This window comes from Spinacia oleracea, chromosome 4 (genome assembly GCF_020520425.1).
Source record: "Spinacia oleracea cultivar Varoflay chromosome 4, BTI_SOV_V1, whole genome shotgun sequence".
Classification (NCBI taxonomy): Eukaryota; Viridiplantae; Streptophyta; class Magnoliopsida; order Caryophyllales; family Amaranthaceae; genus Spinacia; species Spinacia oleracea.
This window is the reverse complement of record NC_079490.1, coordinates 97542125-97557334: the sequence shown is the minus strand read 5'-3', so window position 1 is coordinate 97557334 and position 15210 is coordinate 97542125. Positions and strand designations below refer to the sequence as shown.

At 42.0% G+C, this 15210-nt stretch overlaps 1 non-coding gene across 1 annotated transcript; it reads right to left on the bottom strand.

The window, feature by feature from the left end:
- Positions 1 to 709: 709 nt before the first annotated feature.
- LOC130460367 (small nucleolar RNA R71) lies at positions 710 to 815 on the bottom strand. Its single transcript, XR_008920251.1, has one exon. It is a non-coding gene; the product is annotated as a small nucleolar RNA R71 (small nucleolar RNA).
- Between the last annotated feature and the right edge of the window lie 14395 nt (positions 816 to 15210).

Below are 15210 nucleotides of genomic sequence, written 5' to 3'. Positions count from 1 at the left end.
TTTCAACGACGGAAAAACACCCTATCAAAATGGCGTCGTTGCCGGGGAACGATAGTTGTTATTGAGTTTTGTTGAGACTAGTTTACCATTAGAAAAATGCAAAAATATTGCATTCTTGTTTGCTTTCTTTTCCTTTGCAATACTCACGTGTTCTTTGAGTTTGTATGCTTGATAGGGGTCGTGCACGTCAAAGGTCTCTCCACCCTCTTGACCTTGAATTGGAGAGGACATTAAGGAGATTAAGGCGCGTTCGAACTCGCTCATCAGGCCACAACCGATTTGAATCCTTGAGTGTAGGTGTGGAACAAGAAGAGAGTGAGCAAGCCTTTGTAACCATGGCACTCCCGGTTAAGAATTTGGGTATACCGGGAGCATTGAAGCAACATGCGGTATCCAAGCTCCTACAACTAATGCAAATAACTTTGAGATCAAACCCGCTTTGATTAACTTGGTTCAAAAAGCCACCCTTTTTGTGGGAAGAGCAACGAGTCACCACACGAGCACCTAAAGCAATTCGAGCATTATTGTGATACAATCAAACACAATGGTGTGACTTCGGACTATGTGCGGTTGACTCTATTCCGTTTCTCCCTTCTAGGGTGAGCTAGTGATTGGGTTGACAACGAGGTCAAGACCAACTCACTTCGCACTTGGAACGAGGTGACTAGCGCATTTTTTAGCAAGTTTTACTCTCATGGCAAGACGGCGGAATATCGTGACAAAATTCAATCATTTGAGCAAAAGAGGGATGAACCGCTTTTTGAAGCTTGGGACCGATTCAAAGAATACCAAAGGGAATGCCCTCACCATGGGATCCCTAAGTGGTTGCTACTCCAAACCTTCTATTTGGGGTTGAGCCCGACCTCCAAGACGAGTCTAGATGCGGGGGCGGGTGGTCCCATCATGAACAAGACCGAAGATCAAATTGAGGAGATAATTGAGGATGTGGTCCAAAATTATCAAGATTGGCATGTTGGTGCAAGGGACTACGATGGCAAGGGTAGGAATGATGATGGTAAAGGGTCGGTATATGCTATGGAACAATCTAGGATCACTGAGAAGCTTAGCTCGAGATTGGAAAAGCTAGAGAGCACACCAAGTCAACCACCATCACCATCAACAATCCCACCGCCTTCGGCTACTCTTCTCACCAAGGGGAAGAGTAAGGTTAGTTCCTATTGCACAATGCCTCCGGGCACATCTTTTTGGGATAATTGTCAAGATTTTGGTCATTTCCCCAATGCTTGTCCTTTGGTGCATAATGTGTCTTATGTGGATTATGGCCCTTCTTGTGAAGGAGATTTTGATATGGATTATGCCCATGCTTTGAATGAGAGGTCTAGAAATGATAACCCCAATAATCAAAACTTTGCTAGGCAAGCACCTAGAGGGCCCCCTATGTATGGATCCTACCAAGGCTATGGCCAAGGAGGTGGGTATGATAGTCAAGGCCGAGGTGGCTATAGGGCGCAAGGCTATAAAGGCCAAGCACCCTATGGTCAATCTCATGATCTTGGCAATCAAGCCAAATACAATCAAGGTAGTTATAATCCCAATCATCAAGGTGGAGGGGGTTACAACTACTCTTATGGGGAATTTAGGGGTGCCTCTAGTGGGGGTTATCCATTGAACTCGGGAGGTCCATATGGTGTTTCTCAATTTCCACCTCCCGGATTCAATGGACCGAGGACCTATGGCAACCAATTCCAACAAAACCTTAGTGGTTATGGCAATGCACCTCCACCGCTCCCGCCTCTCAAGTCTAACCTTGAGGCTCTCATGGAGTCGTTTGTGGGGGCGCAAGCCAAGAAGAATATTGAGTTTGAGGATGGATTTAAGCAATTCAATACTCACTTGAAGATGATTGAAACCCAATTAGCTCAACTTGCTAATACCATTAAGGAACATCATGCGCATACTAGTCTCCCACCCCAAAATCAAGTTCCAAAGCAAATGAATGCCATAGTGACAAGGAGTGGGAGGATTTTAGATGATGTTCCTAGAGCTAATAAGGTTTCTAAGTCCAATGGGAAGGATCAAGAGGGAATCGTTGAGTCAAGCGAAAATGATGTGGTAGAAGAGGAGCCTCCCATCGATGATGTGGGTGATACTCCTATACCAAAAGAGGTAACTCTTTTACCTCTCCCTACTCCTAAACTTCCCTATCCCCAAAGATTAATAAGGCACAAGTTAGATGTGCAATTTTCAAAAATCCTTGATGTTCGTCGAAAATTGCATATCACTATCCCCTTTACGGATGCGTTGAAACAAATGCCAACCGAAATCTTGAGTGGGAAGCGAGATTGCCACGTAAAGGAGACGGTGAACCTCACCGAAAATTTTAGTGCTATTATTCTTAACCAAATGCCACCTAACTCAAAGACCCGGGTAGTTTCTCTATCCCTTGTGCTATTAAGAAGCTTGAAATAAGAAATGCCTTGTGTGATTTGGGTGATAGTGTTAGTCTAATGCCTTATTCGGTGTTTGCCAAGCTTGAAGTTGGTGATCTTGTCCCAACCAACATTACATTGCAACTTGCCGACCGTTCTGTCAAATACCCTATTGGCAAGATTGAGGATGTACCCTTGATAGTTGGTGGATTTGTGATCCCCGTCGATTTTGTGGTCCTAGACATAGATGAGGACGTTCATGTCCCTATCATTCTTGGTCGCCAATTTTTGGCCACGGCGGGGGCCATTATTGATGTCAAGCAAGGGAAAATTACTTTGAAAGTTGGGAAGGATACTTTGTTTTTTGACTTGAATAAGACCATGAGTTATCCTAGTTCTACTAATGAGAAATATTTCTTGGTCGACTCTTTTGATCCTTTAGTGTATGACATGCATGAGCACTTTCTCACTACTAAAGATCCACTTGAGTTTGCTCTTTTGAATAGAGAAGGCTTAGGTGATTTAGGGGTTGAAGAGGCCAACTACAAGGAACTATTGGATTCTACCTCACCTTGCGCTCAATCGGAGCAATGCTTGATTGTGCTTGATCGAAATGAAGCTTCGGATAATCATGAATGCCGAATCGGTAAGGAAGCTCCTAAGGTAGAGCTCAAACCTCTACCTTCGAGCTTAAGGTACGTCTTTCTCGGTCCAAATTCTTCTTACCCCGTTATTACCAACTCTTCTTTGGACGACGAGCAAGTGCTCAAGCTCACTAATGTTTTGAAACGTCATCAAAGGGCTTTGGGCTACACCATTGGCGATTTGAAAGGTGTTATCCAAACACTTTGCATGCATCATATCGAGCTTGAGGACAATGCCGTCCCACATCGTGAAAGGCAACGAAAACTTAATCCACCTATGGGAGAGGTGGTTAAGAAGGAAATCATGAAACTTTTGGCGGCCGGGATCATCTATCCTATTTCAAATAGTCGATGGGTTTCCCCGGTCCATGTTGTCCCCAAGAAAGGTGGGATGACGGTAGTAAAGAATGCACATGGAGAGCTCATTTCCACCCGGACGGTAACCGGGTGGCGCATGTGCATCGACTACCGCCAACTCAATCTTTCCACTAAAAAAGACCACTTCCCTTTACCATTTATTGATCAAATTCTTAACGGCTAACCAAACATAAGTATTTTAGCTTTCTTGATGGCTTTTCCGGGTTCTTCCAAATCCCCATAAATCCGGAAGAGCAAGAGAAAACTGCATTTACTTGCCCTTATGGGTCATTTGCCTATAGGAGGATGCCTTTCGGGATTTGCAATGCCCTAGGGACGTTCCAAAGGTACATGATGAGTATTTTTGGGTGACATGCTCGAGGAAGAAATGGAAGTTTTCATGGACGACTTTTCGGTGAGGGGTGCCACTTATGATGAGTGCCTCATCAATCTCGGAAAGTGTCTTGAGAGGTGTGAAAAGGTTAACTTGGCGCTCAATTGGGGAAAATGCCACTTCATGGTGGAGGAAGGAATTGTTCTCGGGCACAAGGTCTCTAACCGTGCTATTGAGGTAGATAGAGAGAAAATCGAGGTCATAGAGAAGCTACCTCCCCCGGTCAATGATAAGGGGATTCGGTCCTTTCTTGGGCATGCCGGATTCTATAGGCGGTTCATTAAAGATTTTTCATTGATTGCTCGGCCTCTCACCAACCTCCTCCAAAAGGAGTGTGACTTTCACTTTGATGCCGCATGTCTCAAGGCCTTCAACACAATCAAGAGTGCCCTTATTTCCACTCCTATAGTTCAAGCTCCAGATTTGTCTCTTCCTTTCAAGTTGATGTGTGATGCAAGTAATTTCTCGGTTGGGGGAGTCCTTGGTCAACGAAAGGACAAAAATCTTTATGTGATCTACTATATGTCTAAGACTCTTAATCAAGCACAAGCCAACTACACTACGACCGAGAAGGAATTTCTCGCCATTGTGCATGCCTTTGAAACGTTTAGGACTTATTTGCTGGGTTCGAAGACTATTGTGTACACGGATCACGCGGAAATTCGATATCTTATGGAAAAGAAAGAGGCCAAACCTAGACTCATTCGTTGGGTGCTCCTCCTCCAAGAATTCGACATCGAAATTCGAGATAAAAAAGGAGCCGAAAATGTGGTGGCTGACCACCTATCTAGGCTAGAACTTGGGAGTGAGGCTACGGATGATGTGCCAATTGAAGATGCTTTGCGAGATGATACCTTGTACATGGTTGGGAGTTTATCTCTTCCTTGGTTTGTTGACATAGTGAATTATTTGGCTTGTGGGGCAATCCCCGAAGATCTCACAACTCAAGAGCGTCGCAAGTTGAAGTATGATGCTAGGCGCTATATTTGGGATGAGCCCACATTGTTGAGACGGTGCCCGGATGGCCTTTTAAGGAGGTGTGTTCCGGATGAGGAGTTCACTAGTGTTCTTCGTATGTGCCACTCTTCCCCTTGTGGTGGGCATATGGGAGCTGATAGAACCGCTTCCAAGATCCTTCAAAGTATGTTGTGGTGGCCCACCCTTTTTCGGGATGCTTGGGCATTTGTCAAGTCTTGTGATCGTTGTCAAAGAACGGGAAATATTTCCAAGAGACATGAGATGCCACAAAATCCTATCTTGGAGTTGGAGGTGTTCGATGTGTGAGGTATCGACTTTATGGGTCATTTCCCCTCTTCTTATGGCAATCTCTATATTCTTGTGGCGGTTGACTATGTTTCAAAGTGGGCGGAAGCCATTGCCTCTCCCACCAATAATCACAAAGTGGTTATCAATCTCTTCAAGAAGATCATCTTTCCGCGTTTTGGGGTTCCTAGGGCCTTGATTAGTGATGGAGGATCCCACTTTTCCCATGGGAAGTTCAAGACCCTATTGCGGAAGTATGGTGTTCATCACAAGGTGGGCGTAGGTTATCATCCTCAAACTAGCGGCCAAGTGGAAGTTACCAATCGGGAAATCAAGTCTATTCTTGAAAAGTCGGTTGCCAAGAACCGCAAGGATTGGTTCATCAAGCTTGATGATGCCTTATGGGCATATAGAACGGCTTTCAAAACGCTGATAGGGATGACTCCTTACAAGCTTGTTTATGGAAAGAATTGCCACTTGCCGGTAGAGCTTGATCATAAAGCCATGTGGGCCATCAAAACTCTGAATTTTGAACTAACTAGTGCGGGTGAGCGGCGCTTGCTTGACCCCCATGAGCTAGAGGAGCTCCGCATGAATGCCTATGACTCGGCGAGCATCTACAAAGCCCGGTCTAAACAATATCATGACGCTAGAATTGAAAAGAGAGAGTTCAAAGAGGGGGAGAAAGTCCTCCTTTATAACTCCCGGTTGAAGTTGTTCCCGGGAAAACTCAAGTCCCGGTGGAGCGGTCCATTCGATGTTGTTCGGGCCTCCCTGCATTGAGCAATCGAGATTCGGAATGATGAATCTGGTTCCTTCAAAGTGAATGGTCATCGCTTCAAACACTATTACATGGGTGATCCTATTGGCTCCTTTGCTTCCTTGAACCTCAAAGACCCCCCATGAATTTGGGGGGATTCGTCAAACTAATGACGTTAAACGAGCGCTATCGGGAGGCACCCCGCGGCCTTTATGCATATTCTTGGTTTGGTTTCATTGAGGTGGGTTCACGCTTTCCACCATTTGCCTTGTTCGTCGATTTTTCGGTGAGTTTGGTTCGGTTTTTACCGGTTCTTTGCGAGACTTGCTCCCACGACATATCCGGTACTATCCTTCTATCTCACATGCATTCTTTGGGATGGGCATATTTCATGTGCCACAGCCTCGCCAGGCCCAGCGCAAGGCCAGGCCCAGCAAGGCCTTGGCGCGAGCACGCTGAGCGTGCTGTTGGGCTGCGAGCAGCGACCGCTCGTGTGGGCCGCAAGGCCTGCGCGGGTGGTGCAATGCTCGTGGCCATACGATGCTCATGTTCGTAACGAATCCTAATCCTATCGGAATTCGTGTATTGATTAAATCCTAATCCTAATAGATTAAGTTTACTATTTAGAGTTCAAGTTGGATTCTAATTAATAAATCCAAATCCTAGTAGGATTATAATTCCTTTTCCATACCTCTATAAATAGGTGCCTAGGGTCATAATTTAAAGACACAATTGAAGTATTCTAAAGATAAGATTTTGAAGAAAAACAGCCATACACTTGCACCTAAATAGCCGAAATTCCTAAGCTACCTTAAGGGCGATTCTAGTTGGTCAAGCTTAAGGCGGATCCGGACGTGCTGTGGACTATCTACGGAGGGACGACACTTGGAGTCCTAAAGACTTGTTCTTGTTCGGTTCGGGCGCAGATAGGGAGGGCACGCAACAAAGTGTATGCATCTAAACTATGCTAAATGATTATGTGTAAATAATATGTTTTCCTGGCTTTATGGTTTTTCCGCATGATTTATGTTTTGTCATATGTATCATAACCTAACAGTGGTATCACGAGCCTCTTATTATTTTCATAACCTAAATTGCATAAACATGGTGAAATTTCACAAATTTGCAAAGAATTAAAAGGGGTGATTAATTTTCGTAATTGTTAATTAATTGCAAATTGCGTTTATTTAATTATATGTACGCAGTTTTTCGGCAGTTTCTTCGTTACTCAACCAAATCGAGTGATTTTTGTGTCAATTCCGCATGTAAAAGGCATTCTAAAATTTTCGCCGAAACCCAGAATTCCCAAATTCGAAGCCTAACTATGACTTTTCGGAGGTTTTAGTTTTTCGAACGCAAAAGTTTGTAAATTTAAGATGTTAAATTAAATATTTGCGATTATTGTTGATAAATCTTGAATTTTTGATTGACCTACTGTATATGTTTAACAAGTTTGAATGCCTAGCCTTGTTAATTATACAACCTAATTTGTAATTATGATTAATTTGTTGAAATTCGAATAATTTAGAATTAATTTGATTTTCATAATTAATTAATAATTTAATTAGGTACCAATGATTAAAAACCACCATAAAAATTGTTAATTTGTGTTAAATTTTAAATTTTTATGACCTAGATTTGAATCCATGTTAATCGGAAATTAATTGATTAATAAATTTTCGATTTTTTCGCCCTAAAATTATGAAATTAATATGATTTATTAATTTGTCATTAATTTTGGAAATAAAAGTTTTAATTTTTATGCAATTCGCTCATAAAACTTGCACGCACAAAGCAATGGACGCTACGTGTTACCCTTAAGAGGTGTTGTATAGTGCGGGCATGCGACGACGAGCAAGGGAGCTCGTCGCCCATGCGGTACGAATGCAGCGAGCAAGGCGAGTAGCACGCGAGCACAAGGCAGCAGCCCTGCCTTGCGTCGAGTGCTGCGATGATGCATGGGCGGATGGGCGAAAAAGCAAGGCGAGCGAGTAAGGCAGGCGCGCGCGCGGGCAGCGAGGGGTGCCTCGCAGCAACGAGCGCTGCCTCGCCCAGCCTCGCCAAGCAACTGCTGCGCTACGAAGCAGCGAGCGATGCTGCGCGCAAGCGTGGCTCGGCTTGCTGCGTTTGCGCGTGGCAGCTGCTTGTGCCTTGCTGTGCGATCACTCGTGAGGGGCGATGCTGCCGCGAGGACTCGACGGGGCATGGGCGCAAGCCCATGGCCTCTTCTTGACCCGATTGATACGCTTTGATTAATTTTAAAATTCGTAATTTAAATTGTTTTCTTGGATTTCAATTTTGAATATTATAATTATTATAAATTTTATTTATACTAATTATTATACTAAAATTAAATCTTTAATTAATTTAAATTCGTTTAATTCAACTGAAATAAATTAAATTAATGGATTCGATTATAAATTTATATGAGCTTTAAATTTTAATTAAATTTGTATGTTTCCGGTTAGACTAGAAATACATTTTTATGTTTAAAATTAGTAAAGCATATGAATTTATTGGTTTAAGTGGGAGCATTTTTAGTCATAAACTCTTGATTAGGTCTACAAATCCTTTAAGGTTAAACAACTTGATTAGAATTAATAAGGACTGAATAATTGGTAGATTATTGGTGCCCTTAATTAATTGCTGCAAATATTTATGTGATGCATAACGTGTTTTACTAACCAGCTATGTGGGCCATTCATGATAATGAATGGGTGAATGGTATATATTGTATATGTACTGTTTTGCAGGTTATGGAGTGACTAGTATGGCCCATATAGGATAGAAAATATGGTTTGCGTACCATTAATTTGAATGTAATTGGTCTAATGCACCAAATTTGTTTTTCAATTTAAATATGGTATGCGTACCATCAAATAGTTGTAATTAGTTTAATTATAGCTTATCCTATTTGAAGAAAATGGCGCCTCCCACGGTGAAATTCAAGACGAAGTTACCATTTTCGAGACGGACTTTGAAGTTGAAGCTTCAAGATGAAGTCGGGCCATACTAGATCACATTTATCTTATGCATGCTTTAAGTTATTTATTGCTTTAAATATGTCTTAATTATGCATGAGTTTGTGGCTTGATTATGTTGCATGATTAAGGATTTTAGTTCACTTAAAATCTAACCAACGTAGTAAGAGCCTTAAGTTCCAAACTTAAAAATTGAGTTAAAAGGTGCCATGCCAAAATAAACACTTGCTTGGATATCCTTTACATCAATCTAGTAATAGTTTTCGCTCAGCGAGGTGTTACTTATTGGTCCTAAAGGGGCAAGGTACACAAATAATTGTAAGTACATGTTAGTTTTGGTGAAACTCGACGATATAAGTAAAGAGTCCTTTTATGTCGTGGCAAAATCGATAGGTTTACCTAATAAGTTCTTAGACGTACCTATCAACCAAGAGTAGTTTCTAGACTATTAGGAAAAGGCTTTTGCTTACCTAAAAGATTTTAGAATTGAGTCTAAATACATAATGTGCTTAATTCTTCAATGGATTTTAGGGTCTTGGAATCATTTTATTCACACCTGCCGGAACACATAACTTGAATAAAATGCTTAATGAACATTAAATTATGCATGTATGCTAGAATTTAAGTTTATTAAGAGAAACTATGAATGGCTATTTATTTGTTTATTCTTTTCAATTGTAGTTTTAATTATGTCAAACAACAATTCATTCAACATTCGATCAATTCTCGAAAAGGAGAAGTTGAGCGGGAAAAACTTCCTTGACTGGCAAAGGAACTTGCAAATAGTTCTTATGCAGGAAGAAAAGGAGTATGTCCTGGAAGAGGTGATGCCCGAAGCCGCAGGCGAAGGGGTCACTCAGGCAGCCCTCAATCGTTGGATTGATGCCAACAAGGATGTGAAATGTCTAATGCTCGCCACCATGAGTGCAGATCTGCAGAAAACGTTCATCAACTCAGATGCTTTCACGATCATCAGTGAGTTAAAGAACATGTTCCAAGATCTGGCTCGAGTCGAAAGATTCGAGACTCATAGGCAAATTCTTGAGACCAAACTTAAGAAAGGCGAGCCCGTAAGTCCACATGTTCTCAAAATGATTGGACTCATTGAGAATATGAGTCGGCTGGATCAGCAATTCTCTCAGGAAATGGCTGTAGACACCATCCTCCATTCTCTTCATAGCGGGTATGATCAGTTCAAACTGAACTACAGTATGAATAGTCTGGACAAAACGCTCACTGAGCTTCACGGTATGCTGAAGACCGCTGAAAAGACGCTCAAAAGTGATAAGCAAGATGTGCTTATGGTGCGTGGGGGCAAGTTCAAGAAATCTGGAAAGAAGAGGAATGCTAAGAAAGGTGGCAACAAGGCCAGCCAAACTAAGCAACCAGCTGGCGCCAAATCTGAAAAGAGGAAGGTCAGTCAACCTGTTAGGTTATGATACATATGACATTACATAGATCATGCGGAAACAACCATAAAACCCAGGACAACATATTATTTACACATAATCATATAGCATAATTTAGATGCATACTCTTTGTTGCGTGCCTTCCCTAGCTGCGCCCGAACCGAACAAGAACAAGTCTTTAGGACTCCAAGTGTCGTCCCTCCGTAGATAGTCCACAACACGTCCGGATCCGCCTTAAGATTGACCAACTAGAATCGCCCTTAAGGTACTATTATTTTCGGCACTTTATAGGCAAATGTGTGACTGAATTTTTCTCTCAAAACTCACTTTGAATACCTTTAAACTTGTTATAAATTGTGAGCCCTAGCCTCATATTTATAGGGGTATGGAAAGGGAATTGGAATCCTATTCAGATACAAATTAATTAAACCTAGAATTCTACAAGAACTCTAATTTAATTAATTTATCAATTAGAATTAGGAATTTAATCATTAACCGAACTCTGCATGTTTTAGGAAACGTGCACGAACACAAACACTTGCACACACATGCACGGCAGCCACGATGGGCCCCATGCGTGCGCGCGAGCAGCAGCCCACGCAGCGCCCGCGCGCGCTGCGCGCTGCGCGTGCTTGCGTGCTGCGCGCGCTGTGCGCGCTGCGCGCGCTGTGCGTGCTACGCGCGTTGTGCGCGCTGCGCAGCCTGCTGGGCCTGGCCTTGCGCTGGGCCTGGCGTGGCTGTTTGTGCGGCGCGCTTGGCTTGCTGGGCGATGGCCTGGCTTCGTGCTGGGCCTCGTCCGGCAGGCCTCGTCCGATGCTTATTCGTACGATGCGCTTCCGATTAAATTTTCCGATTCCGGAATTCATTTCCGATACGAACAATATTTAATATTTCCGATTCCGGAATTAATTTCCGTTTCGAACAAATATTTAATATTTCCGTTTCCGGAATTATTTTCCGATTCCGGTAATATTTCCGATTCTGACAATATTTCCGTTTCCGGCAATATTTCCGATTCTGGCAATATTTCCATTTCCGATAATATTTTCCTATACGTACCATGTTTCCGTTTCCGGCAACATCTACGACTTGGATAATATTTATATTTCCGATACGATCCATATTTCCGTTTCCGGCAATATCATCGTTTCCGGAGTATTCATTTCTTGCCTGTGACGATCTTAGCTCCCACTGAAACCAAGATCCGTCGGTTCCGAATATTCATAGATGGAGTATTTAATGCCATTAAATACTTGATCCGTTTACGTACTATTTGTGTGACCCTACGGGTTCAGTCAAGAGTAAGCTGTGGATTAATATCATTAATTCCACTTGAACTGAAGCGGCCTCTAGCTAGGCATTCAGCTCACTTGATCTCACTGAATTATTAACTTGTTAATTAATACTGAACCGCATTTATTAGACTTAACATAGAATGCATACTTGGACCAAGGGCATTATTTCCTTCAGTCTCCCACTTGTCCTTAGGGACAAGTGTGCATTTCCTAATTCCTTTGTCGCTCGATGCTTGCTCTTGAACATAAGGTAAGAGTTGTCATCCTTATTACGTCCAGAGGTGTTCCTCGGTTTCAGAGTTCAACTGATCAAATAAACAGATAATCATAGCCTATGATTCATCCGAGCACGGCCATGCATTTCACAGTTTCTAGCTCACCGAGTGGCCTTGTACAACTTTTAAGCATCTCATCCCGATTTATGGGAGGACAATCCCAATCTTGCAATCTTGAGATTAGACTTCGTTTGATAGGTGATTACCTGAGCGTTGCCTTTATAGCCTCCTTTTACGGTGCGACGGTTGGTCAACGTCAAAGCAACCAGTTCTCAAACAAGTAATCTCAAATCACTCAGGTATTGAGGATTTAGTGTCTAATAATTTAATGAAATTTACTTATGACAGACTTTCATCTCTTACAGTAAAGTTTCATAGGTCTTGTCCGATACTAGTCTTCCCAAAGTAAGTATCTATGCAAATGATTATAACATTGCCATGTCCACATAGTTCAAGAAACAGAACTACTAGTCATCTTGCATTCTAATCGTCTAACGTTTTCTATGCGTCCAATTTTATAGAAAACTCCGACTAGGGACCATTTTCAACCTTTGACATTCAAGTTCACTTGATAGACATTTCTTAGTCACAGGACTGGTCCTGACAGTCTATCTTGAATATATCGTCAAATTGAAGGGACTCATCATTTAATAAACCACAAATTAAATGGAAAAATTAATTCTTTTCATTTATTGTGAATGATTAACCAATAATGTTTTACAAAGATTTAAACTCTAAAACTTTAAAACATTAAACAGAGACATCAAAGCCATTCTCCAATATGCTTGATTCCCATAGCTGCAGTGTGCGAGTTGTGCTTCGCCTGCGGCAGAGGTTTAGTTAATGGATCTGATATGTTGTCATCAGTTCCAATTTTGCTTATCTCGACTTCCTTTCTTTCAACGAACTCTCGTAGAAGGTGAAATCTACGAAGTACATGCTTGACTCTCTGGTGGTGTCTAGGCTCTTTTGCCTGTGCAATAGCTCCGTTATTATCACAATACTGGGCTATTGGTCCTTTAATGGAGGGGACTACACCAAGTTCTCCTATGAACTTCCTTAGCCATATAGCTTCCTTTGCTGCTTCATGTGCAGCAATGTACTCCGCTTCAGTTGTAGAATCCGCAATGGTGCTTTGCTTAGCACTTTTCCAGCTTACTGCTCCTCCGTTGAGGCAGAAGACAAACCCAGACTGTGATCTGAAATCATCTTTGTCGGTTTGGAAACTTGCGTCCGTATAGCCTTTAACAATTAATTCATCATCTCCACCATAGACCAGGAAGTCATCTTTGTGCCTTTTCAGGTACTTCAGAATGTTCTTGGCAGCAGTCCAATGCGCCTCTCCTGGGTCTGACTGGTATCTGCTCGTAGCACTAAGTGCGTACGCAACATCTGGGCGTGTACATATCATAGCATACATTATTGAACCAATCAATGATGCATATGGAATCCCATTCATTCGTCTACGCTCATCAGGTGTTTTTGGGCACTGAGTCTTGCTTAGAGTCATTCCATGAGACATGGGTAGGTAGCCTCGCTTGGAGTCCGCCATCTTGAACCTATCAAGCACCTTATTGATATAAGTGCTTTGACTAAGTCCAATCATCTTTTTAGATCTATCTCTGTAAATCTTGATGCCCAATATGTACTGTGCTTCTCCTAGATCCTTCATCGAAAAACATTTCCCAAGCCAAATCTTGACAGAGTTCAACATAGGAATGTCATTTCCGATAAGCAATATGTCGTCGACATATAATACTAGGAAAGCAATTTTGCTCCCACTGACCTTCTTGTATACACAAGATTCGTCCGCGTTCTTGATGAAACCAAAGTCACTGACTGCTTCATCAAAACGTATATTCCAGCTCCTGGATGCCTGCTTCAATCCGTAGATTGACTTCTTTAGCTTGCATACCTTTTTAGCATTCTTTGGATCCTCAAAACCTTCAGGCTGTGTCATAAACACAGTTTCTGTTAAAACGCCGTTTAAGAAAGCAGTTTTGACATCCATCTGCCATATTTCGTAATCGTAATATGCAGCGATTGCTAACATTATTCGAATAGACTTTAGCATTGCAACTGGTGAAAAGGTTTCATCGTAATCCACACCGTGGACTTGCCTGTAACCTTTTGCAACCAATCTAGCTTTGAAAACTTCAAGTTTCCCATCCTTGTCTTTTTTCAGTTTGAAAACCCATTTGCTTCCAATGGCTTGGTAGCCATCTGGCAAATCGACCAAATCCCATACTTGGTTTTCAGACATGGAGTCTAATTCAGATTGCATGGCTTCTTGCCACTGCTTGGAGCTAGGGCTCGTCATAGCTTGCTTGTAAGTCGCAGGTTCATCACTTTCAAGTAATAGAACGTCATAGCTCTCGTTCGTCAAAATACCTAAGTACCTCTCCGGTTGAGATCTATATCTTTGCGATCTACGCGGGGTAACATTTCTAGATTGACCATGATTCTCACCAGATTCTTCTAAAGATCTCTGAGTCTCATCCTGAATGTCATCTTGAGCATTCTCTAGAGTTTGTTGTTCGACTCGAATTTCTTCGAGGTCTACTTTTCTCCCACTTGTCATTTTGGAAATGTGATCCTTTTCCAAAAAGACACCATCTCGAGCAACAAACACTTTGTTCTCAGATGTATTGTAGAAGTAATACCCCTTTGTTTCCTTTGGATAGCCCACAAGGATACATTTGTCAGATTTAGGATGAAGTTTGTCTGAAATTAATCGTTTGACGTATACTTCACATCCCCAAATCTTAAGAAAAGACACATTTGGAGGCTTTCCAAACCATAATTCGTATGGAGTCTTTTCGACAGCTTTAGACGGAGCTCTATTTATAGTGAGTGCAGCTGTATTTAGTGCATGTCCCCAAAATTCTAATGGAAGTTCGGCCTGACCCATCATTGACCTGACCATGTCTAGCAAGGTTCTGTTCCTCCGTTCCGACACACCGTTCCATTGTGGTGTTCCAGGAGGAGTCAATTCTGATAGAATTCCACATTCTTTCAGATGGTCATCAAATTCATAGCTCAGATATTCACCGCCTCTATCAGACCGCAGTGCCTTAATCTTCTTGCCTAATTGATTCTCTACTTCACTCTGAAATTCCTTGAATTTGTCAAAGGATTCAGACTTATGCTTCATTAGGTAGACATAACCATACCTACTGAAGTCATCAGTGAAAGTGATAAAGTAGCTGAAACCACCTCTAGCATTTGTACTCATTGGTCCACATACATCTGTATGGATTAAATCCAATAGTTCATTTGCTCTTTCTCCAACTTTAGAGAAAGGTTGCTTTGTCATTTTGCCAAGTAAACATGATTCGCATTTACCATAATCCTCTAAGTCAAATGGTTCTAGAATTCCTTCCTTTTGAAGTCTTTCTAAGCGTTTCAAGTTTATATGGCCTAATCGACAATGCCACAGATA